Raw genomic sequence first — 23,732 nt, forward strand, 5'->3', positions numbered from 1 at the left:
CCTGCTACCTACACACAGTACACACACTGCCTGCTACATACACACAGTACACACACTGCCTGCTACATAAACACAGTACACACACTGCCTGCTACATACACACAGTACACACACTGCCTGCTACATACACACAGTACACACACTGCCTGCTACATACACACAGTACACACACTGCCTGCTACATACACACAGTACACACACTGCCTGTTACATACACACAGTACACACACTGCCTGCTACATACACACAGTACACACACTGCCTGCTACATACACACAGTACACACACTGCCTGTTACATACACACAGTACACACACTGCCTGCTACATACACACAGTACACACACTGCCTGCTACATACACACAGTACACACACTGCCTGCTACATACACACAGTACACACACTGCCTGCTACATACACACAGTACACACACGGCCTGTCACACACTGCAACATATGACATCAGTGTCCTGTAATAGCTCAGAGATGGGCTACCTGTTACAGCTGGAACCCACTGTGACTGTATCTGAGGAGAGAAGCTGAACTGAGCTAACAGCTAACAGCTAACACAAAGCTGTATCTGAATGAAAAGCTGAACTGAGCTAACAGCTAACACAAAGCTAAGGTAGTGGGTTGGAGGAGAGACTGATAACAAGATGAGGGTGTGTGGTCTCAGGCAGCTCCCCCACACACACACACACACACACACACACACACACACACTCACAAAAACAGATGCCCTCTCCGAGACAAATGAATCCATCAATCCCTATCAGCACAACATGCCGGCTTTCAAGTTGAATAAGGAACAAATTATTTTTCAATTCTTGGAGAGAGCATGGGAGAGAGAGAGAGAGAGACAAAGAGAGGAGTGGGAGAGAGAGAGACAGACAGAGAGAGAGAGCGAGAGAGAGTGAGAGACAGACAGAGGAGTGGGAGAGGGGGGAGAGGGGGGAGCGGGGGAGAGAGAGAGAGAGAGAGAGAGAGAGACAGAGAGAGGAGTGGGAGAGGGGGGAGAGAGGGGAGAGAGAGAGAGAGAGAGGGGGAGAGGGTGGGAGAGGGGGGAGCGGGGGGAGAGAGAGAGAGAGAGAGAGAGAGAGAGAGAGGAGTGGGAGAGGGGGGAGAGGGGGGAGAGAGAGAGAGAGAGACAGAGAGAGGAGTGGGAGAGGGGGGAGAGGGGGGAGAGGGAGAGAGAGAGACAGAGAGAGGAGTGGGAGAGGGGGGAGAGGGGGGAGCGGGGGGAGAGAGAGAGAGAGACAGAGAGAGGAGTGGGAGAGGGGGGAGCGGGGGGAGAGAGAGAGAGAGAGAGAGAGAGAGAGAGAGAGAGAGAGAGAGAGAGAGAGAGAGACAAAGTGAGAGACAGACAGAGAGAGGAGTGGGAGAGGGGGGAGAGGGGGGAGAGGGGGGAGAGGGAGAGAGAGATGGAGAAAGAAACAGAGGAGAGACAACTCAGTCCTCAAAGGCTCTAGCTTGGCAGAGAGAGCTGTCTGTTTTCAAAGTCAAAATTACACTGGGGACTGAATCAAACAATGGGCAATGCCAGCCAGTCAGTACCCAGCCAGACAGTAACCAGCCAGTCAGCCTGCCAGTAACCAGTCAGTCAGTCAGCCAGTAACCAGCCAGTGAGCCAGCCAGTCGGCCTGCCAGTAACCAGCCTGCCAGTAACCAGTCAGTCAGCCTGCCAGTGAGCCAGCCAGTCGGCCTGCCAGTAACCAGCCTGCCAGTAACCAGTCAGTCAGCCTGCCAGTGAGCCAGCCAGTGAGCCAGCCAGTCAGCCTGCAAGTAACCAGCCAGACAGTAAACAGTCAGTCAGTCAGCCTGCCAGTAACCAGTCAGTCAGTCAGTCAGCCAGTAATCAGCCAATGTGTCAGCCAGTAACCAGCCAGTCAGCCTGCCAGTAACCAGCCAGTGAGCAGGCCAGTCAGCCTGCCAGTAACCAGCCTGCCAGTAACCAGCCAGTCAGCCAGCCAGTACCCAGCCAGTCAGCCAGCCAGTAACCAGCCAGTAACCAGCCAGTCAGTAACCAGTCAGTCAGTCAGCTAGTAACCAGCCAGTGAGCAGGCCAGTAACCAGACAGCCAGTAACCAGCCAGACAGTAACCAGCCAGTAAGCCTGCCAGTAACCAGTCAGTCAGCCTGCAAATAACCAGCCAGTCAGCCAGACAGTAAACAGCCAGTCAGCCTGCCAGTAACCAGCCAGACAGTAAACAGTCAGTCATTCAGCCAGCCAGTAACCAGTCAGTCAGCCATTAACCAGTCAGTCAGCCAGCCAGTAACCAGTCAGTTAGACAGCCAGTAACCAGCCAGTCAGCCAGTAACCAGCCAGCCAGTAACCAGTCAGCCTGCCAGTAACCTGTCAGTCAGACACCCAGCCAATAACCAGCCAGCCAGTAACTAGTCAGTCAGCCACCCAGTAACCAGCTAGCCAGCCGCCAGTCAGCCAGTCAGTAACCAGTCAGTTAGCCAGCCAGTATTCAGTGAACCAGCCAGCCAGTAACCAGCCAGTCAGCCAGCCAGTAAGCAGTCAGTCAGCCAGCCAGTAACCAGTCAGCCAGTAACCAGTCAGCCAGCCAGTCAGCCAATAACCAGCCAGCCAATAACCAGTCAGCCAGCAATCCAGTAACCAGCCAGCCAGCCAGTAATCAGTCAGTCAGCCAGCCAGTAACCAGTCAGCCAGCCAGTAACCAGTCAGTCAGCCAGCCACCAGCCACTAGTCAGCCAGTCATTAACCAGTCAGTCAGCCAGCCAGTAACCAGCCAGCCAATATTCAGCGAGCCAGCCAGCCAACCAGTAACCAGTCAGCCAGCCAATAACCAGCCAGTCAACCAGTCAGTAACCAGCCAGGCAGTAACCAGTCAGTCAGCCTGCCAGCCAGACAGCCATTGACCAGTCAGTCAGTCAGTCAGCTTGCCAGCCAGACAGCCAGTAACCAGTCAGTCAGTCAGTCAGCCTGCCAGCCAGACAGCCATTGACCAGACAGTCAGTCAGTCAGCCTGCCAGCCACTGCAGCTCTCCTCCCTGTCGGCATTCTTCTGAAAAATGTGTCTGCATCCAATGGCACACCATGCCCTATTTAGTGCACTACTTTAGACCAGGGCCCGTGACCAGAGGCTGAGACCAGGGCCCGTGACCAGGGGCCCGTGACCAGGGGGCCCCTGTGACCAGAGGCTGTGACCAGGGCCCGTGACTAGAGGCTGAGACCATGGCCCGTGACTAGAGGCTGAGACCATGGCCCGTGACTAGAGGCTGAGACCAGGGCCCGTGACTAGAGGCTGTGACCAGGGCCCGTGACTAGAGGCTGAGACCATGGCCCGTGACTAGAGGCTGAGCACAGGGCCCGTGACTAGAGGCTGTGACCAGGGCCCGTGACTAGAGGCTGAGACCATGGCCCGTGACTAGAGGCTGAGGCCAGGGCCCGTGACTAGAGGCTGAGACCAGGGCCCGTGACTAGAGGCTGAGTCCATGGCCCGTGACTAGAGGCTGAGACCATGGCCCGTGACTAGAGGCTGAGTCCAGGGCCCGTGACTAGAGGCCGAGACCAGGGCCCGTGACTAGAGACTGAGTCCATGGCCCGTGACTAGAGGCTGAGACCCAGGGCCCGTGACTAGAGGCTGAGACCAGGGCCCGTGACTAGAGGCTGAGACATTGGCCCGTGACTAGAGGCTGAGACCAGGGCCCGTGACTAGAGGCTGAGACCAGGGCCCGTGACCAGAGGCTGAGTCCATGGCCCGTGACCAGGGGCCCGTGACCAGGGCCCCTGACTAGAGGCTGAGACCATGGCCCGTGACTAGAGGCTGAGGCCATGGCCCGTGACTAGAGGCTGAGACCAGGGCCCGTGACTAGAGGCTGAGACCAGAGCCCGTGACTAGAGGCTGAGACCAGGGCCCGTGGCCAGAGGCTGAGGCCATGGCCCGTGACCAGAGGCTGAGGCCATGGCCCGTGACCAGAGGCTGAGGCCAGGGCCCGTGACTAGAGGCTGAGACCAGGGGGCCCGTGACTAGAGGCTGAGACCAGGGCCCGTGACTAGAGGCTGAGCCGAGGCCTGTGACTAGAGGCTGAGACCAGGGCCCGTGACTAGAGGCTGAGCCCAGGGCCCGTGACTAGAGGCTGAGACCATGGCCCGTGACCAGAGGCTGAGTCCATGGCCCGTGACCAGAGGCTGAGACTAGGGCCCGTGACCAGAGGCCGTGACCAGGGCCCGTGACCAGAGGCCGTGACCAGAGGCAGTGACCAGGGCCCGTGACTAGAGGCAGTGACCAGGGCCCGTGACTAGAGGCCGTGACCAGGGCCCGTGACTAGAGGCAGTGATCAGGGCCCGTGACCAGAGGCCGTGACCAGGGCCCGTGACCAGAGGCCGTGACCAGAGGCCGTGATCAGAGGCTGTGACCAGGTCCCGTGACTAGAGGCTGAGACCATGGCCCGTGACTAGAGGCTGAGACCAGGGCCCGTGACTAGAGGCTGAGACCAGGGCCCGTGAATAGTTGCTGAGACCATGGCCCATGACCAGAGGCTGAGACCATGGCCCGTGACCAGAGGCTGAGACCAGGGCCCGTGACCAGAGGCCGTGACCAGGGCCCGTGACCAGAGGCAGTGACCAGAGGCAGTGACCAGGGCCCGTGACCAGAGGCTGAGACCAGGGCCCGTGCCCAGAGGCTGTGACCAGGGGGCCCGTGACCAGGGCCCGTGACCAGAGGCCGTGACCAGGGCCCGTGACCAGAGGCCGTGACCAGGGGGCCCGTGACCAGGGCCCGTGACCAGAGGCCGTGACCAGGGCCCGTGACCAGGGCCCGTGACCAGAGGCCGTGACCAGAGGCCGTGAACAGAGGCCGTGACCAGGGGCCGTGACTAGAGGCTGAGACCATGGCCCGTGACTAGAGGCTGAGACCAGGGCCCGTGACTAGAGGCTGAGCCCAGGGCCCGTGACTAGAGGCTGAGACCATGGCCCGTGACCAGAGGCTGAGACCATGGCCCGTGACCAGAGGCTGAGACCAGGACCCGTGACCAGAGGCTGTGACCAGAGGCTGTGACCAGAGGCTGTGACCAGGGGGCCCGTGACCAGAGGCCGTGACCAGAGGCCGTGACCAGAGGCCATGACCAGAGGCAGTGACCAGGGCCCGTGCCCAGAGTTTGAGACCAGGGGGCCCGTGACCAGAGGCCGTGACCAGAGGCCGTGACCAGAGGCCGTGACCAGAGGCCGTGACCAGAGGCCGTGACCAGGGGCCGTGACCAGGGCCCGTGACCAGGGCCCGTGACCAGGGCCCGTGACCAGAGGCCGTGACCAGAGGCCGTGACCAGGGCCCGTGACCAGGGCCCGTGACCAGGGCCCGTGACCAGGGCCCGTGACCAGAGGCCGTGACCAGAGGCCGTGACCAGAGGCCGTGACCAGAGGCCGTGACCAGAGGCCGTGACCAGAGGCTGAGACCAGGGCCCGTGCCCAGAGGCTGTGACCAGGGGGCCCGTGACCAGAGGCCATGACCAGAGGCCGTGACCAGAGGCCGTGACCAGAGGCCGTGACCAGAGGCCGTGACCAAAGGCTGTGACCAGAGGCCGTGACCAGAGGCTGTGACCAGAGGCCGTGACCAGAGGCCGTGACCAGGGCCCGTGACCAGAGGCTGAGACCAGGGCCCGTGACCAGAGGCTGAGACCAGGGGGCCCGTGACCAGAGGCCATGACCAGAGGCAGTGACCAGGGCCCGTGACCAGAGGCTGAGACCAGGGCCCGTGCCCAGAGGCTGAGACCAGGGGGCCCGTGACCAGGGCCCGTGACCAGAGGCCGTGACCAGGGCCCGTGACCAGAGGCCGTGACCAGGGGGCCCGTGACCAGGGCCCGTGACCAGAGGCCGTGACCAGGGCCCGTGACCAGAGGCCGTGACCAGAGGCCGTGACCAGAGGCCATGACCAGAGGCAGTGACCAGGGCCCGTGACCAGAGGCTGAGACCAGGGCCCGTGCCCAGAGGCTGTGACCAGGGGGCCCGTGACCAGAGGCCGTGACCAGAGGCCGTGACCAGAGGCCATGACCAGAGGCAGTGACCAGAGGCCATGACCAGGGCCCGTGACCAGGGCCCGTGACCAGGGCCCGTGACCAGGGCCCGTGACCAGAGGCCGTGACCAGGGCCCGTGACCAGGGCCCGTGACCAGGGCCCGTGACCAGAGGCCGTGACCAGAGGCCGTGACCAGAGGCCGTGACCAGAGGCCGTGACCAGAGGCCGTGACCAGAGGCCGTGACCAGAGGCCGTGACCAGAGGCTGTGACCAGAGGCCGTGACCAGAGGCCGTGACCAGGGCCCGTGACCAGAGGCTGAGACCAGGGCCCGTGCCCAGAGGCTGTGACCAGGGGGCCCGTGACCAGAGGCCATGACCAGAGGCAGTGACCAGGGCCCGTGACCAGAGGCTGAGACCAGGGCCCGTGCCCAGAGGCTGAGACCAGGGGGCCCGTGACCAGGGCCCGTGACCAGAGGCCGTGACCAGGGCCCGTGACCAGAGGCCGTGACCAGGGGGCCCGTGACCAGGGCCCGTGACCAGAGGCCGTGACCAGGGCCCGTGACCAGAGGCCGTGACCAGAGGCCGTGACCAGAGGCCGTGACCAGAGGCCGTGACTAGAGGCTGAGACCATGGCCCGTGACTAGAGGCTGAGACCAGGGCCCGTGACTAGAGGCTGAGCCCAGGGCCCGTGACTAGAGGCTGAGACCATGGCCCGTGACCAGAGGCTGAGACCATGGCCCGTGACCAGAGGCTGAGACCAGGGCCCGTGACCAGAGGCCGTGACCAGGGCCCGTGACTAGAGGCAGTGACCAGAGGCCGTGACCAGGGCCCGTGACCAGAGGCCGTGACCAGAGGCCATGACCAGGGCCCGTGACCAGAGGCCGTGACCAGAGGCTGTGACCAGAGGCTGTGACCAGGGGGCCCGTGACCAGAGGCCGTGACCAGAGGCCATGACCAGAGGCAGTGACCAGGGCCCGTGACCAGAGGCTGAGACCAGGGCCCGTGCCCAGAGGCTGTGACCAGGGGGCCCGTGACCAGAGGCCGTGACCAGAGGCCGTGACCAGAGGCCATGACCAGAGGCAGTGACCAGAGGCCATGACCAGGGCCCGTGACCAGGGCCCGTGACCAGGGCCCGTGACCAGGGCCCGTGACCAGGGCCCGTGACCAGGGCCCGTGACCAGAGGCCGTGACCAGGGCCCGTGACCAGGGCCCGTGACCAGGGCCCGTGACCAGGGCCCGTGACCAGGGCCCGTGACCAGAGGCCGTGACCAGAGGCCGTGACCAGAGGCCGTGACCAGAGGCCGTGACCAGAGGCCGTGACCAGAGGCCGTGACTAGAGGCTGAGACCATGGCCCGTGACTAGAGGCTGAGACCAGGGCCCGTGACTAGAGGCTGAGCCCAGGGCCCGTGACTAGAGGCTGAGACCATGGCCCGTGACCAGAGGCTGAGACCATGGCCCGTGACCAGAGGCTGAGACCAGGGCCCGTGACCAGAGGCCGTGACCAGGGCCCGTGACTAGAGGCAGTGACCAGAGGCCGTGACCAGGGCCGTGACCAGAGGCCGTGACCAGAGGCCATGACCAGGGCCCGTGACCAGAGGCCGTGACCAGAGGCTGTGACCAGAGGCTGTGACCAGGGGGCCCGTGACCAGAGGCCGTGACCAGAGGCCATGACCAGAGGCAGTGACCAGGGCCCGTGACCAGAGGCTGAGACCAGGGCCCGTGCCCAGAGGCTGTGACCAGGGGGCCCGTGACCAGAGGCCGTGACCAGAGGCCGTGACCAGAGGCCATGACCAGAGGCAGTGACCAGAGGCCATGACCAGGGCCCGTGACCAGGGCCCGTGACCAGGGCCCGTGACCAGGGCCCGTGACCAGGGCCCGTGACCAGGGCCCGTGACCAGGGCCCGTGACCAGGGCCCGTGACCAGGGCCCGTGACCAGAGGCCGTGACCAGGGCCCGTGACCAGGGCCCGTGACCAGGGCCCGTGACCAGGGCCCGTGACCAGAGGCCGTGACCAGAGGCCGTGACCAGAGGCCGTGACCAGAGGCCGTGACCAGGGCCCGTGACCAGAGGCCGTGACCAGAGGCCGTGACCAGAGGCCGTGACCAGAGGCCGTGACCAGAGGCCGAGACCAGAGGCCGTGACCAGAGGCCGTGACCAGAGGCCGTGACCAGAGGCCGTGACCAGAGGCCGTGACCAGAGGCCGTGACCAGAGGCCGTGACCAGAGGCTGAGACCAGAGGCCGTGACCAGGGCCCAATTGGCTTCGGTCAAAAGTAGTGCACTAAATAGGGAATAGGGTGCCATTTGGGACGAAACTTGGTGTGTTTGTCTGTGTGTGTGTGTGTGTGTGTGTGTGTGTGTGTGTGTCAAATAAAATTGAATTACATGTTATTGGTCACGTACAGTGCCTTGCAAAAGTATTCACCCCCTTGGTGTTTTTCCTATTTGTTACATTACAACCTGTAATTTGAATTGATATTTTGGGGGATTTCATGTAAACAACACAGTCCAAATTGGTGAAGTGAAATGAAAAAAAAAACACTTTAAAAAATATATTTACAAATTTACAACTGAAAAGTGGTGCGTTCATATGTATTTACCCCTTTGCTATGAAGCCCCTAAATAAGATCTGGTGCAAACAATTACCTTCAGAAGTCACATAATTAGTTAAATAAAATCTTCCTGTGTGCAATCTAAGTGTCACATGATCTGTCACATGATCTCAGTATATATACACCTGTTCTGAAAGGCCACAGAGTCTGCAACACCACTAAGCAAGAGGCACCACCAAGCAAGCGGCACCATGAAGACCAAGGAGCTCTCCAAACAGGTCAGGGACAAAGTTGCGGAGAAGTACAGATCAGAGTTGGGTTATAAAAAAATGTCAGAAACTTTGAGCATCCCACGGATAAATGAAATCCATTATAAAAAAAATTGAAATAATATTGCACCACAACAAACCTGCCAAGAGAGGGCAGCCCACAAAACTCACGGACCAGGCAAGGAGGGCATTAATCAGAGAGGCAACATAGAGACCAAAGATAACCCTGAAGGAGCTGCAAAGCTCCACATATGGAAGAAGGTCCTCTGGTCAGATGAAACTAAAATTGAGCTGTTTGGCCATCAAGGAAAACGCTATGCCTGGCACAAATCCAACACCTATCATCACCCCGAGAACCTCATCCCCACAGTGAAGCATGTTGGTGGCAGCATCATGCTGTGAGGATGTTTTTAATCGGCAGGAACTGGGAAACTGGTCAGAATTGAAGGAATGATGGATGGCGCTAAATACAGGGAAATTATTTTGGGAAATCTGTTTCAGTCTTCCAGAGATTTGAGACTGGGACGGAGGTTCACCTTCCAGCAGGACAGTGACCCTAAGCATACTGTTAAAGCAACACTTGAGTGGTTTAAGGTGAAATATAACACTTTGGGGAGGTGAATTGTTATGCATGCTCAAGTTATCAGTTTTTTTGTCTTATTTCTTGTTTGCTTCACAATAAAAAATATTTTTCATCTTCAAAGTGGTAGGCATGTTGTGTAAGTCAAATGTATTGTGTAAGTAAGTCAAAAATCTATTTTAATTCCAGGATGTAAGGCAACAAAATAGGAAAAATGCCAAAAGGGGTGAATACTTTTGCAAGCCACTGTACACGTGATTAGCAGATGTTATTGCGGGTGTAGCGAAATGCTTGTGTTTCTAGCTCTGACAGTGTCACGTTCCTGACCTTATTTTCCTTTGTTTTACTTTGTTTAGTTGGTCAGGACGTGAGCTGGGTGGGTAGTCTATGTTATGTGTTCTATGTTGGGTTAAATGTGTTGCCTGATATGGTTCTCAATTAGAGGCAGGTGTTTGACGTTTCCTCTGATTGAGAACCATATTAAGGTAGGCTGTTCTCACTGTTTGTTTGTGGGTGATTGTTCCTGTGTCTGTGTCTGTATGCACCACACGGGACTGTTTCGTGTTTTCGTTCGTTTGTGTAGTCTGTACCTGTTCGTGCGTTCTTCGTGTATATGTAAGTTCTCAAGTTCAGGTCTGTCTACGTCGTTTGTTGTTTTGTAGTTTGTTTAGGAGTTTTACCGTCTTCGTCTGTCAGTAAATAAATTCATTATGTCTTCATTCAACGCTGCGTTTTGGTCCGACCCTTACTCCTCCTCCTCATCCGAGGAGGAGGCATTAGACAGCCGTTACAGACAGTGCAGTAATATTTAACAAATTACACAACATACACACAAATCTAAGTAGGAATAAATTAAGACTATATACATATGGAAGAGCGATGTCAGAGCGGAAGGTACTAAGATGCAGTAGAATAGTATGGAAAAACAGTGTACATATGAGACGAGTAATGCCAGATATGTAAACATTATTAAATTGACTAGTGTTCCATTCCTTAAAGTGGCCAGTGATTCCTACTCTATGTATATAGGCAGCAGCCTCTAATGTGCTAGTGATGGTTGTTTAACAGTCTGATAGCCTTGAGATAGAAGCTGTTTTTCAGTCTCTCGGTCCCTGCTTTGATGCACCTGTACTGACCTCGCCTTCTGGATGATAGCGGGGTGAACAGGCTGTGGCTCGGGTGGCTGATGTCCTTGATGATCTTTTTGGCCTTCCTGTGACATCGGGTGCTGTAGGCGCCCTGGAGGGCTGGTAGTTTGCCCCGGGAAATGCGTTGTGCAGACCTCACCACCCTCTGGAGAGCCCTGCGGATGCGGGCGGTGCAGTTGCCGTACCAGACGGTGATACAGCCCGACAGGATGCTTTCAATTGTGCATCTGTAAAAATTTGTCAGGGTTTTAGGTAACAAGCCACATTTTTTTTGTCTCCTGAGGTTGAAGAGGCTCTGTTGTGCCTTCTTTCCCACACTGTCAGTTTGTCAGTGATAAGTACACCGAGGAACTTGAAGCTTTCCACCTTCTCCACTGCGGTCCCGTCGATGTAGATAGGGGGGTGCACCCTCTGCTGTTACCTGAAGTCCACGATCATCTCCTTTGTTTTGTTTACGTTGAGTGTGAGGTTATTTTCCTGGCACGACTCTCCCAGGGCCCTCACCTCCTCCTTGTAGGCTGTCTCGTCATCGTTGGTAATCAAGCCTACTACTGTTGTGTCGTCTGCAAACTTGATGATTGAGTTGGAGGCGTGCTTGGCCACGCAGTCATGGGTGAACAGGGAGTACAGGAGAGGGCTGAGCACGCACCCTTGTGGGGCCCCAGTGTTGAGGATCAGCGGGGTGGAGATGTTGTTTCCCAGGGCCCCGAGCTTAATGACGAGCTTGGAGGGTACTATGGTGTTGAATGCTGAGCTGTAGTAAATGAACAGTATTCTTACATAGGTATTCCTCTTGTCCAGATGGGATAGGGAAGTGTGCAGAGCGATGGCAATTGCATCTTCTGTGGATCTATTGGGGCGGTGAGCAAATTGAAGTGGGTCTAGGATGTCAGGTAGGGTGGAGGTGATATGATCCTCTCAAAGCACTTCATGATGACAGAAGTGAGTGCAATGGGGCGATAGTCATTTAGTTCGGTTACTTTTGCTTTCTTAGGAACAGGAACAATGGTGGCTATCTTGAAGCATGTGGGGACAGCAGACTGGGATAGGGAGTGATTGAAAATGTCCATAAACACACCAGCTAGCTGGTCTACACATGGTCTGAGGACGCGGCTAGGGATGCCGTCTGGGGGTTAACACATTTAAATATTTTACTAACGTCGGCAACGGAGTAGGAGAGTCCACAGTCCTTGGTAGCGGGCCACGTCGGTGGCACTGTGTTATCCTCAAAGCGAAGAATGTGTTTAGCCTGTCCGGAAGCAAGACGTTGGCCTCGGCAACGTGGCTGGTTATCCTTTTGTAGTCCGTGATTGTCTGTAGTCCCTGCCACATACGTCTCGTGTCTGAGCCGTTGAATTGCAACTGTGTCTGTCTGTCTGTCTGTCTGTCTGTCTGTCTGTCTGTCTGTCTGTCTGTCTGTCTGTCTGTCTGTCTGTCTGTCTGTCTGTCTGTCTGTCTGTCTGTCTGTCTGTCTGTCTGTCTGTCTGTCTGTCTGTCTGTGTGTGTGTGTGTGTGTGTGTGTGTGTGTGTGTGTGTGTGTGTGTGTGTGTGTGTGTGTGCCTTTCAACCAATCAGCACACATTTACCACAACTTTTTCCTCGTCAGCACATTTTCGTGACAAATGGGACACAATCGTTGCATATTGCCATGCAAAAATGTCAGAATTGATAGTGTGTGTGTGTGTATATATGTCTGTCCTCAGTGAAAAGCCATGACTCAGGCATCCTGCTAATCTGGTTGCAGGTGGTGTGGGGGGGGAGGGAGAGGGAGGGAGGGAGGGAGGGAGGGAGGGAGGGAGGGAGGGAGGGAGGGAGGGAGGGAGGGAGGGAGGGAGGGAGGGAGGGAGGGAGGGAGGGAGGGAGGGAGAGAGAGAAGGTAGTGGGGATGGATGGAGGGAGGGAGAGAGAGAAGGTAGTGGGGATGGAGGAATGCTGCTCATTCCTTCTTCTACTGTTTTAGTATAATAACTACCTCCACAGTAGAGCTCTCTCTCTCTCTCTCTCTCTCTCTCTCTCTCTCTCTCTCTCTCTCTCTCTCTCTCTCTCTCTCTCTCTCTCTCTCTCTCTCTCTCTCTCTCTCTCTCTCTCTCTCTCTCTCTGAGCGTCATCAGCAGAACTGTCACAAACACCACCTCGTTCCACCCTTCTCTATTTTCCACTGTCTCCCTCCCTCTCAATTCAAGGGGCTTTATCGGCATGGGAAACATGTGTTAACATTGCCAAAGCAAGTGAGGTAGAAAATACACAAAAGTGAAATAAACAATAGAAATGAACAGTAAACATTACACATACAGAAGTTCCAAAATAACAAAGACATTACAAATGAAATAGTATGTCTATTAACAGTGTTGTAATGAAGTACAAATGGTTAAAGTACAAAATGGAAAATAAATAATCATAAATATGGGTTGTATTTACAATGGTGTTTGTTCTTCACTGGTTGACCTTTTCTTGTGGCAACAGGTCATAAATATTGCTGCTGTGATGAAACACTGTGGTATTTCACCCAGTATATAAGGGAGTTTATCAAAATCGGGTTTGTTATTCGAATTCTTTGTGGTTCTGTGTAATCTGAGGGAAATATGTGTCTCTAATATGGTCATACATTGTGCAGGAGGTTAGGAAGTGCAGCTCAGTTTCCACCTCATTTTGTGGGCAGTGAGCACATAGCCTGTCTACTCTGGAGAGCCATGTCTGCCTACGGCGGCCTTTCTCAATAGCAAGGCTATGCTCACTGAGTCTGTACATAGTCAAAGCTTTCCTTCAGTTTGGGTCAGTCACAGTGGTCAGGTATTCTGCCACTGTGTAGTCTCTGATTAGGGCCAAATAACATTCTAGTTTGCTCTGTTTTTTTGTAAATTCTTTCCAATGTGTCAAGTCATTTTATTTTTGTTTTTTGTATTTTTGTTTTCTCATGATTTGATTGGGTCTAATTGTGTTGCTGTCCTGGGGCTCTGAGGGGTGTGTTTGTGAACAGAGCCCCAGGACCAGCTTGCTTAGGGGACTCTTCTCCAGGTTCATCTCTCTGTAGGTGATGGCTTTGTTATGGAAGGTTTGGGAATCGTATCCTTGTAGGTGGTTGTAGAATTTAACGGCTCTTTTCTGGATTTTGATAATTAGTGGGTATCGGCCTAATTCTGCTCTGCATGCATTATTTGGTGTTCTACGTTGTACACGGAGGACATTTTTACAGAATTCTGCATGCAGGGTCTCAATTTGATGGGATAGAAGGCCCTTCTTGCCTTGTCTCTCAGATCGTTCACAGCTTTGTGGAAGTTACCTGTGGCGCTGATGTTTAGGCCAAGGGATGTATTGTTTTTTGTGTGCTCTAGGGCAACGATGTCTAGATGGAATTGATATTTGTGGTCCTGGTGAATGGACCTTTTTTGGAACACCATTATTTTGGTCTTACTGAGATTTACTGTCAGGGCCCAGGTCTGGCAGAATCTGTGCAGAAGATCTAGGTGCTGCTGTAGGCCCTCCTTGGTTGGGGACAGAATCACCAGATCATCAGCGAACAGTAGACATTTGACTTCAGATTCTAGTAGGGTGAGGCCGGGTGCTGCAGACTGTTCTAGTGCCCTTGCCAATTCGTTGATATATAAGTTGAAGAGGGTGGGGCTCAAGCTGCATCCCTGTCTCACCCCACGGCCCTGTGGGAAGAAATATGGGTGTTGTTTTCCTATTTTAACACTTGTTGTTTGTGTTCATGGATTTTATAATGTCGTATGTTTTCCCCTCAACATCACTTTCCATCCATTTGTATAGCAGACCCTCATGCCAAATTGAGTCGAAGGCTTTGCCTTTGTTTTGTATTTTTTGTTTGTCATTTAGGGTGTGCAGGGTGAATACGTGGTCTGTCGTATGATAAATTGATAAAAAGCCAATTTGACATTTGCTCAGTACATTGTTTTCGCAGAGGAGATGTAGGAATCTGCTGTTAATGATAATGCAGAGGATTTTCCCAAGGTTGCTGTTGACGCATTTCCCACAGTAGTTATTGGGGTCAAATTTGTCTCCACCTTTGTGGTTTGGGGTTCACATTTTGGGGAAGATGTCAGAGCTACGGATGATGTTAAAGAGTTTTAATATAGCAATTGGAATTTGTTCTCTGTATATTTGATCATTTCATTGAGGATACCATCAAAACCACAGGCCTTTTTGGGTTGGAGGGTTTGTATTTTGTCCTGTAGTTCATTCAAGGTAACTGGAGAATCCAGTGGGTTCTGGTAGTCTTTAATAGTTGATTCTAAGATTTGTATTTGATCATGTAAATGTTTTTGCTGTTTGTTCTTCGTTATAGGGCCAAAAAGATTGGAGAAGTGGTTTACCCATACATCTCCATTTTGGATAGATAACTCTTCGTGTTGTTGTTTGTTTAGTGTTTTCCAATTTTCCCAGAAGTGGTTAGATTCTATGTATTCTTCAAATACATTGAACTGATTTCTGACGTGCTGTTCCTTCTTTTTCCGTAGTGTATTTCTGTATTGTTTTAGTATAGTACTGTATTGTTCTCTAACTCTTTCTCAAACCCACAGAACATGATGGATTGTCAGAGACTTCAGGAGTCTCATGTTTTTGAGGAACAGGCAAGGCTCATTCTGTGTATTTATACAACATATAATTTCCTTCTATCTGTTGTATGCTGGCCGTCTTGGCATCCCTCTTTCTCTCGGCATTGTGTCAGACAGATATCATCTATCTCTCTCTCTCTCTCTCTCTCTCTCTCCCTCTCTATCTCTCGCTCCCTCTCTCTCTCTATCTATCTCTCGCTCCCTCTCTCTCTATCTCTCTCTCTGTCTGCGTTCTGTCTGGATCCCCAAAGAAAAACAAAGGAAAGACATCTGCAGCTAGCTTCCATTTCAGGGGCTGTCAGATCACCGTTTCTCTCTCTGTTTGAGTGTATGTGTGTGTGTATATGTGTATGTGTATGTGTGTGTGTGTGTGTGTGTGTGTGTGTGTGTGTGTGTGTGTGTGTGTGTGTGTGTGTGTGTGTGTGTGTGTGTGTGCGTGTGCGCGTGCGCGCGTGCGCGCGTGCGTGCGTGCGTGCGTGCGTGCGTGCGTGCATTATTCTGGGGCGGATGGTATAATGAAAACAAGATTTGGACTCTAATGGTTCACGGGAAAGCTCCTAAACAGGGCTGGAAGCAGCCAACCAACCGGTGGGAGAGGACACATAATAAGACACACTGTAGAAAGGAGACTACCAGATTCTCCTGTATAGACTCTCACTGTCCTGACAGTCCAGATTCTCCTGTATAGACTCTCACTGTCCTGACAGTCCAGATTCTCCTGTATAGACTCTCACTGTCCTGACAGTCCAGATTCTCCTGTATAGACTCTCACTGTCCTGACAGTCCAGATTCTCCTGTATAGACTCTCACTGTCCTGACAGTCCAGATTCTCCTGTATAGACTCCCACTGTCCTGACAGTCCAGATTCTCCTGTATAGACTCTCACTGTCCTGACAGTTCAGATTCTCCTGTATAGACTCTCACTGTCCTGACAGTCCAGATTCTCCTGTATAGACTCCCACTGTCCTGACAGTTCAGATTCTCCTGTATAGACTCTCACTGTCCTGACAGTCCAGATTCTCCTGTATAGACTCTCACTGTCCTGACAGTCCAGATTCTCCTGTATAGACTCTCACTGTCCTGACAGTTCAGATTCTCCTGTATAGACTCTCACTGTCCTGACAGTCCAGATTCTCCTGTATAGACTCCCACTGTCCTGACAGTTCAGATTCTCCTGTATAGACTCTCACTGTCCTGACAGTCCAGATTCTCCTGTATAGACTCCCACTGTCCTGACAGTCCAGATTCTCCTGTATAGACTCTCACTGTCCTGACAGTCCAGATTCTCCTGTATAGACTCTCACTGTCCTGACAGTCCAGATTCTCCTGTATAGACTCTCACTGTCCTGACAGTCCATATTCTCCTGTATAGACTCTCACTGTCCGGACAGTCCAGATTCTCCTGTATAGACTCTCACTGTCCTGACAGTTCAGATTCTCCTGTATAGACTCTCACTGTCCTGACAGTCCAGATTCTCCTGTATAGACTCCCACTGTCCTGACAGTTCAGATTCTCCTGTATAGACTCTCACTGTCCTGACAGTCCAGATTCTCCTGTATAGACTCCCACTGTCCTGACAGTCCAGATTCTCCTGTATAGACTCTCACTGTCCTGACAGTCCAGATTCTCCTGTATAGACTCTCACTGTCCTGACAGTCCAGATTCTCCTGTATAGACTCTCACTGTCCTGACAGTCCAGATTCTCCTGTATAGACTCTCACTGTCCTGACAGTCCAAGGTCAAACCTATATAGCATATCTATAGCATAGCATTACACATACAATAACACTGTCTATAAACGTATAGCATATCTATAGCATAGCATTACACATACAATAACACTGGTCTATAAACGTATAGCATATCTATAGCATAGCATTACACATACCATATCACTGGACTATAATCGTATAGCATATCTATAGCATAGCATTACACATACCATAACACTGGACTATAATCGTATAGCATATCTATAGCATAGCATTACACATACCATATCACTGGACTATAATCGTATAGCATATCTATAGCATAGCATTACACATACCATATCACTGGACTATAATCGTATAGCATATCTATAGCATAGCATTACACATACCATAACACTGGTCTATAATCGTATAGCATATCTATAGCATAGCATTACACATACCATATCACTGTCCTGACAGTCCAAGGTCAAACTTATATAGCATATCTATAGCATGGCATTACACATACCATAACACTGGACTATAATCGTATAGCATATCTATAGCATAGCATTACACATACCATAACACTGGACTATAAACGTATAGCATATCTATAGCATAGCATGACACATACCATATCTCTGTCCTGACAGAGGGCTATATGATTAGAGCGCTGCCACATACGTCCGGTTAGACTCTCGTCGGTACACCTCACGTCACCTGAAGTGGTCCCGCCACACCGACACCGAGGTGAAGAAAGCTCGACAGCGCCTCTACAACATCACGCGGCTGCAGAAGTTTGGCATGACCCCCCCCCCCAAAGAGCCTCATGAACTTGTACAGATGCACCACTGAGAGAAGTGTTGTCATGATATCAGAATCTGGACTTTGATATGATACCAGGTTTACTATCACAGTACTCAATACCATCACGATACTCGATAACAAAACGATATCAAAAAAAAAAACACAATATTAGCCAAAGTCACATAATGACACTTGATCCAGCCAGGTGAACTACTTGGTTCAGTCACATAATCACACTTGATCCAGACAGGTGAATAACTTGGTTCAGTCACAGAAAGACACTTGATCCAGACAGGTGAACTACTTGGTTCAGTCACAGAATGACACTTGATCCAGACAGGTGAACTACTTGGTTCAGTCACAGAAAGACACTTAATCCAGACAGGTGAACTACTTGGTTCAGTCACAGAAAGACACTTGATCCAGACAGGTGAACTACTTGGTTCAGTCACAGAAAGACACTTGATCCAGACAGGTGAACTACTTGGTTCAGTCACAGAAAGACACTTAATCCAGACAGGTGAACTACTTGGTTCAGTCACAGAAAGACACTTGATCCAGACAGGTGAACTACTTGGTTCAGTCACAGAATGACACTTGATCCAGACAGGTGAACTACTTGGTTCAGTCACAGAAAGACACTTGATCCAGACAGGTGAATAACTTGGTTCAGTCACAGAATGACACTTGATCCAGACAGGTGAACTACTTGGTTCAGTCACAGAAAGACACTTGATCCAGACAGGTGAACTACTTGGTTCAGTCACAGAAAGACACTTGATCCAGACAGGTGAACTACTTGGTTCAGTCACAGAATGACACTTGATCCAGACAGGTGAACTACTTGGTTCAGTCACAGAATGACACTTGATCCAGACAGGTGAACTACTTGGTTCAATATTATTAACATTTGTTTTTTCTTAAGAGACAGCCATGAATGTACGCATTAATTAATACATTGTACAAATAAAACAATCAATTTGACTGTGGTTTTCACCAATCTAAATAATGGTAATCATGTATTTGAATGGTAAATCTCTATTGATAAGCTGGGTGTAGCCTAAATCAAGATGTAGCCCACGTATTTTGATAATACAGGTGAATGGATATTATTCAATAGGAGTGAGTCATGCATTGAGATATTGAGCTTGTTTTGACTGATTTCATGTGGCTGTTTCCTTCCATTTGGGACTTATTTTATTTACTTATTTATTATTATTATTATTAATAATTTTATTTACTTTTTTTTTTTGTGGCTGTTTATTGTATTGATCAACAACATTTGCATATAATATTTTTTGTTGTTGTTATTGATAAAAAATGTACGCTGTCTCTTTAACCAGTAATGACATCATTCATGAGGCAGTCAGTTCGCAGAGGCAATATATAATCATTGGGAGAGACGTGAGAGAGAGAGGCTGAATAAGTTAATCAAACAAGTTTTGGGGGACAATCAGCTTTGAAGTCAGCATATTTTTTGCTTTATTGATAGCATTGATGTTAGCTTCACGCTAGCAATGAAAGTTAGCCTACAATTAAAGCTGGCAACTACCGGTATCTTCTTGCATTGTAAAGTGTTCTAGCCTGTAGGGACATTTGTTTTGTGAACAGTAATGAAACGTTTGAACATTTATACATGCCTTGTCAAATTATTAAAGTGTTATTCAAGCGAGCTAACATGTTGCAGCCCAGGCTAGCAGTGAGTTAGTGGAGCTAACATGATTAGCATGTTACTAGCATGGTGCTGAGCTGATAGACAGGCTTGATCCATGAGACACAGGCTCCGAAAGTATCATTATGACTTTACCAAAATAGACCTGTATCCAGTGTATGTGTGTGTGTGTGTGTCCATGCTGAATGTGTGTTCTCACACAGACAGACACAACTGATGACACATGGGAGTTTGGGGATATTCACAGGCCTGTCATCAGGCAAGAGGAAACTGTCAGACCTTTTCACAGGTCAAAAGTGTGAAAGTGCTATGAGTAACCTATTGAGAAGTCTGGAAGACTCAAGAGAGACAAGAGAGCGAGAGAAAGAGAGACAGAGAAAGAGAGACAGAGAAAGAGGCAGAGAGAGAGAGAGAGAGCCTTTGGCCTAAAGAGCAGGAACACAGACTTCATCAAAGAAATTGGAAATACAGACATTATCATCCTACCAGAAAATGGTATATAGGAGACAGACACACTGTTTGCCCTCTATGCTACAGAGAGCTGTAGTCCCAACCAGGTGTGAAAAAAGGAAGAGACATGCTAATTTGGTAAAGATCAGACCTAACCCACTCTATTAAATGAATAACAAAAGGAACATTTTACATCTGGTAAGAAATAAATGAGGCAATTATCTCAACAGAGAAAAATGTTCTCCTGTGTGCTACATACAGAGCCTTCAGAAAGTCTTCATACCCGAGACTTATTCCACATTTAGCTACGTTACATCCTGAATTCAAAATGGATTAAATAGACTGTCACCCATCTACACACAATACCAAACTGAAAACATGTTTTTAGATTTGAAAAAAAATGGAATGTATTGAAATGAAATACAGAAATATCTAATTTACAGAAGTATTCACATCCCTTAGTTAATACTTTGTAGAAACACATTTCTGGGTAAGCTTTGCACACCTGGATTGTACAATATTTGCCCATTATTCTTTTTAAAAGACTTCAAGCTCTGTCTAGTCATAGATTTTCAAGCTGATTTAAGTCAAACTGTAACTGGGCCATTCAGGAACATTCAATGTCGTCTTCGTATGCAATTCCAGTGTATATTTGGCCTTGTGTTGTAGGTTATTGTCCTGCTGAAAGGTGAATTTATCTCCCAGTGTCTGTTGGAAAGCAGACTGAACCAGGTTTTCCTCTAGGATGTTGTGCTTATAGCTCTATTCCGTTAATTTTTATCCTAAAAACTCCCCAGTCCTTGTCAATGACAAGCATACCCATAACATGATGCAGCCACCACCATGCCTGAAAATATGAAGAGTCATACTCAGTGATGTGTTGTGTTGGATTTTCCCAAAAACATAACACACTTTGTATTCAGGACAAAAGTTTAATTTCTTTGCCACATTCCCCCCAATAGAGTCCCCATACTTTAATGAAGACAGCTTCTCCATCCTGGAGGGGGAGATCAATCATTTCCATGTCAAGGGACATTTACTAGTCTGTGGTGACCTAAACACCAGAACAGGACAAGAGCCTAGACACAACTACAACAAAGCAACCAACAAAAACGTGTTTTTCTGTCACACTCTGGGTCTGTAAATAATCAATGGTAGGCTTCGAGGGGACTCCTACAGTAGGTACACCCGTAGCTCATCTCTTGGCAGTAGTACTGTAGACTACTTTATCACTAACCTCAACCCAGAGTCTCTCAGAAAGTTCACAGTCAGCCCACTGACTCCGCTATTAGATCACAGCAAAATCACAGTCTACTTGAACAGAGCAATACTCAACCATGAGGCATCAAAGCCCAACAAACTGCATGCTATTATGAAATGCTATAGATGGAAGGAAAGTAGTGTGGAAACCTACCAAAGAACAACTGGCCAAAAACAAATCCAATCCCTCTTAGACAACTTCCTGGACAAAATGTTTCCCTGCAATAGTAAAGGTGTAAACGTTGCTGTAGAAAGCCTGAACAGTATAGTTGACATATCAGCAAACATATCAAATAAAAAATAAATCAAGCAGAAAACCTAAGAAAAGTATTAACACCAAAGAGAAATGGTTTGATGAGAAAGCTTTTCAAGCAAAAAACGCAAATACCCAGAAAACCTGAGGCTACGCCTACACTATGGTGAATCAATAAAACAACGCAGGACAAAGTACAAATCAAATCATATCAAAGTTTAAAATAAAACATTAAAACTGAAAGAACAACAAGAAATTAAGAAATTAACAACCCACTGTAACAATAATCTATTTAACAACCCAGAATGCACTGTAACAATAATCTATTTAACAACCCAGAATGCACTGTAACAGTAATCTATTTAACAACCCAGAATGCACTGTAACAGTAATCTATTTAACAACCCAGAATGCACTGTAACAGTAATCTATTTAACAACCCAGAATGCACTGTAACAGTAATCTAAATGCAGTCTATACGTATCTACGCTGGATGAATTTACACCAGAAATACTAAGAACGATATGTACAGCAGCAGATACACTTAGTGTACAAAGCATTCCTACTACTAAGATCCCCCAACCCCTCCCATTTTGCCCTCAGAACAGCCTCAGTTCGTCGGACTCTACAAGGTGTTGAAAGCGTTCCACAGGGATGCTGGCCCTTGTTGACTCCAATGCTTCCTACAGTTGTGTCAAGTTGGCTGGATGTCCTTTGGGTGGTGGACCGTTCTTGATACACACAGGAAACTGTTGAGTGAGGAAAAACCCAGCAGCGTTGCTGTTCTTGGCACAAACCGATGCGCCTGGCACCTACTACCGTACCCAGTTCAAAGGCACTTACAGTTTTTATCTTGGCTTTTCACCCTCTGAATGGAAAACATACACAATCCATGGGCTTAAAAATCCTTCTTTAACCCGTCTCCTCCCCTTCATCTACACTGATCGAAGTGGATTTAACAGGTGGCATCAATAAGGGATCATAGCTTTCACCTGGATTCACCTGGTCAGTCTCTATGTCATGGAAAGAGCAGGTGTTCTTAATGTTTTGTACACTCAGTGTAAGTCCCTTATCTGAAAATTCACTCGGTTGGCATCTTAAAATTCTCCCCTAAAAAAAAATCCCCATGTTCACATTTTCCAGGCGCTCCGAAAATATTGTCTAGTGTTGAGTTTCCATGGCTAGCGAGGATAATGAGATGTGTTTTCTCTGGAAGCCGAGGAGAGGTGCTGTGGTTTGGGTTGTTGTTCAGGGGAGTGGAGCTCTCTCTCTCTCTCTCAGGGGCCCAGTGTGTGTCTATGTGTCTGTGTGCTCGGAGTCTGTGTGTGAGTTTTGGGGTGTGTGTGTGTGAGTTTTGGGGGTGTGTAGGACGTAGGTCTAACAGGGGCCAGGGAGGGAGTTGAATTCTCATCATCAAGCTGTATTGTTCAAGCACAGCAACACACACACTGACAAACTGTGCTGTGCTGTGCGAGAGAGAGAGAGAGAGAGAGAGAGAGAGAGAGAGAGAGAGAGAGAGAGAGAGAGAGAGAGAGAGAGAGAGAGAGAGAGAGAGAGAGAGAGAGAGAGAGAGAGAGAGAGAGAGAGAGAGAGAGAGAGAGAGAGATATTTCAACATACCAATTAGGATCTGGCTAAAAATACTTGAATCAGTCATAGAGCCCATTGCCCTTTATGGTTGTGAGGTCTGGGGTCCGCTCACCAACCAAGACTTCACAAAATGGGACAAACACCAAATTGAGACTCTGCATGCAGAATTCTGCAAAAATATCCTCCGTGTACAACGTAGAACACCAAATAATGCATGCAATTATCAAAATCCAGAAAAGAGCCGTTAAATTCTACAACCACCTAAAAGGAAGCGATTCCCAAACCTTCCATAACAAAGCCATCACCTACAGAGAGATGAACCTGGAGAAGAGTCCCCTAAGCAAGCTGGTCCTGGGGCTCTGTTCACAAACACAAACACACCCCACAGAGCCCCAGGACAACAGCACAATTAGACCCAACCAAATCATGAGAAAACAAAAAGATAATTACTTGACACATTGGAAAGAATTAACAAAAAACAGAGCAAACTAGAATGCTATTTGGCCCTAAACAGAGAGTACACAGTAGCAGAATACCTGACCACTGTGACTGACCCGAACTTAAGGAAAGCTTTGACTATGTACAGACTCAGTGAGCATAGCCTTGCTATTGAGAAAGGCCGCCGTAGGCAGACATGGCTCTCAAGAGAAGACAGGCTATGTGCTCACTGCTCACAAAATGAGGTGGAAACTGAGCTGCACTTCCTAACCTCCTGCCAAATGTATGACCATATTAGAGAGACATATTTCCCTCAGATCACACAGACCCACAAAGAATTCGAAAACAAATCCAATTTTGATAAACTCCCATATCTACTGGGTGAAATTCCACAGTGTGCCATCACAGCAGCAAGATTTGTGACCTGTTGCCACAAGAAAAGGGCAACCAGTGAAGAACAA

The sequence above is a fragment of the Salvelinus alpinus genome, chromosome 14 (genome assembly GCF_045679555.1).
Source record: "Salvelinus alpinus chromosome 14, SLU_Salpinus.1, whole genome shotgun sequence".
Classification (NCBI taxonomy): Eukaryota; Metazoa; Chordata; class Actinopteri; order Salmoniformes; family Salmonidae; genus Salvelinus; species Salvelinus alpinus.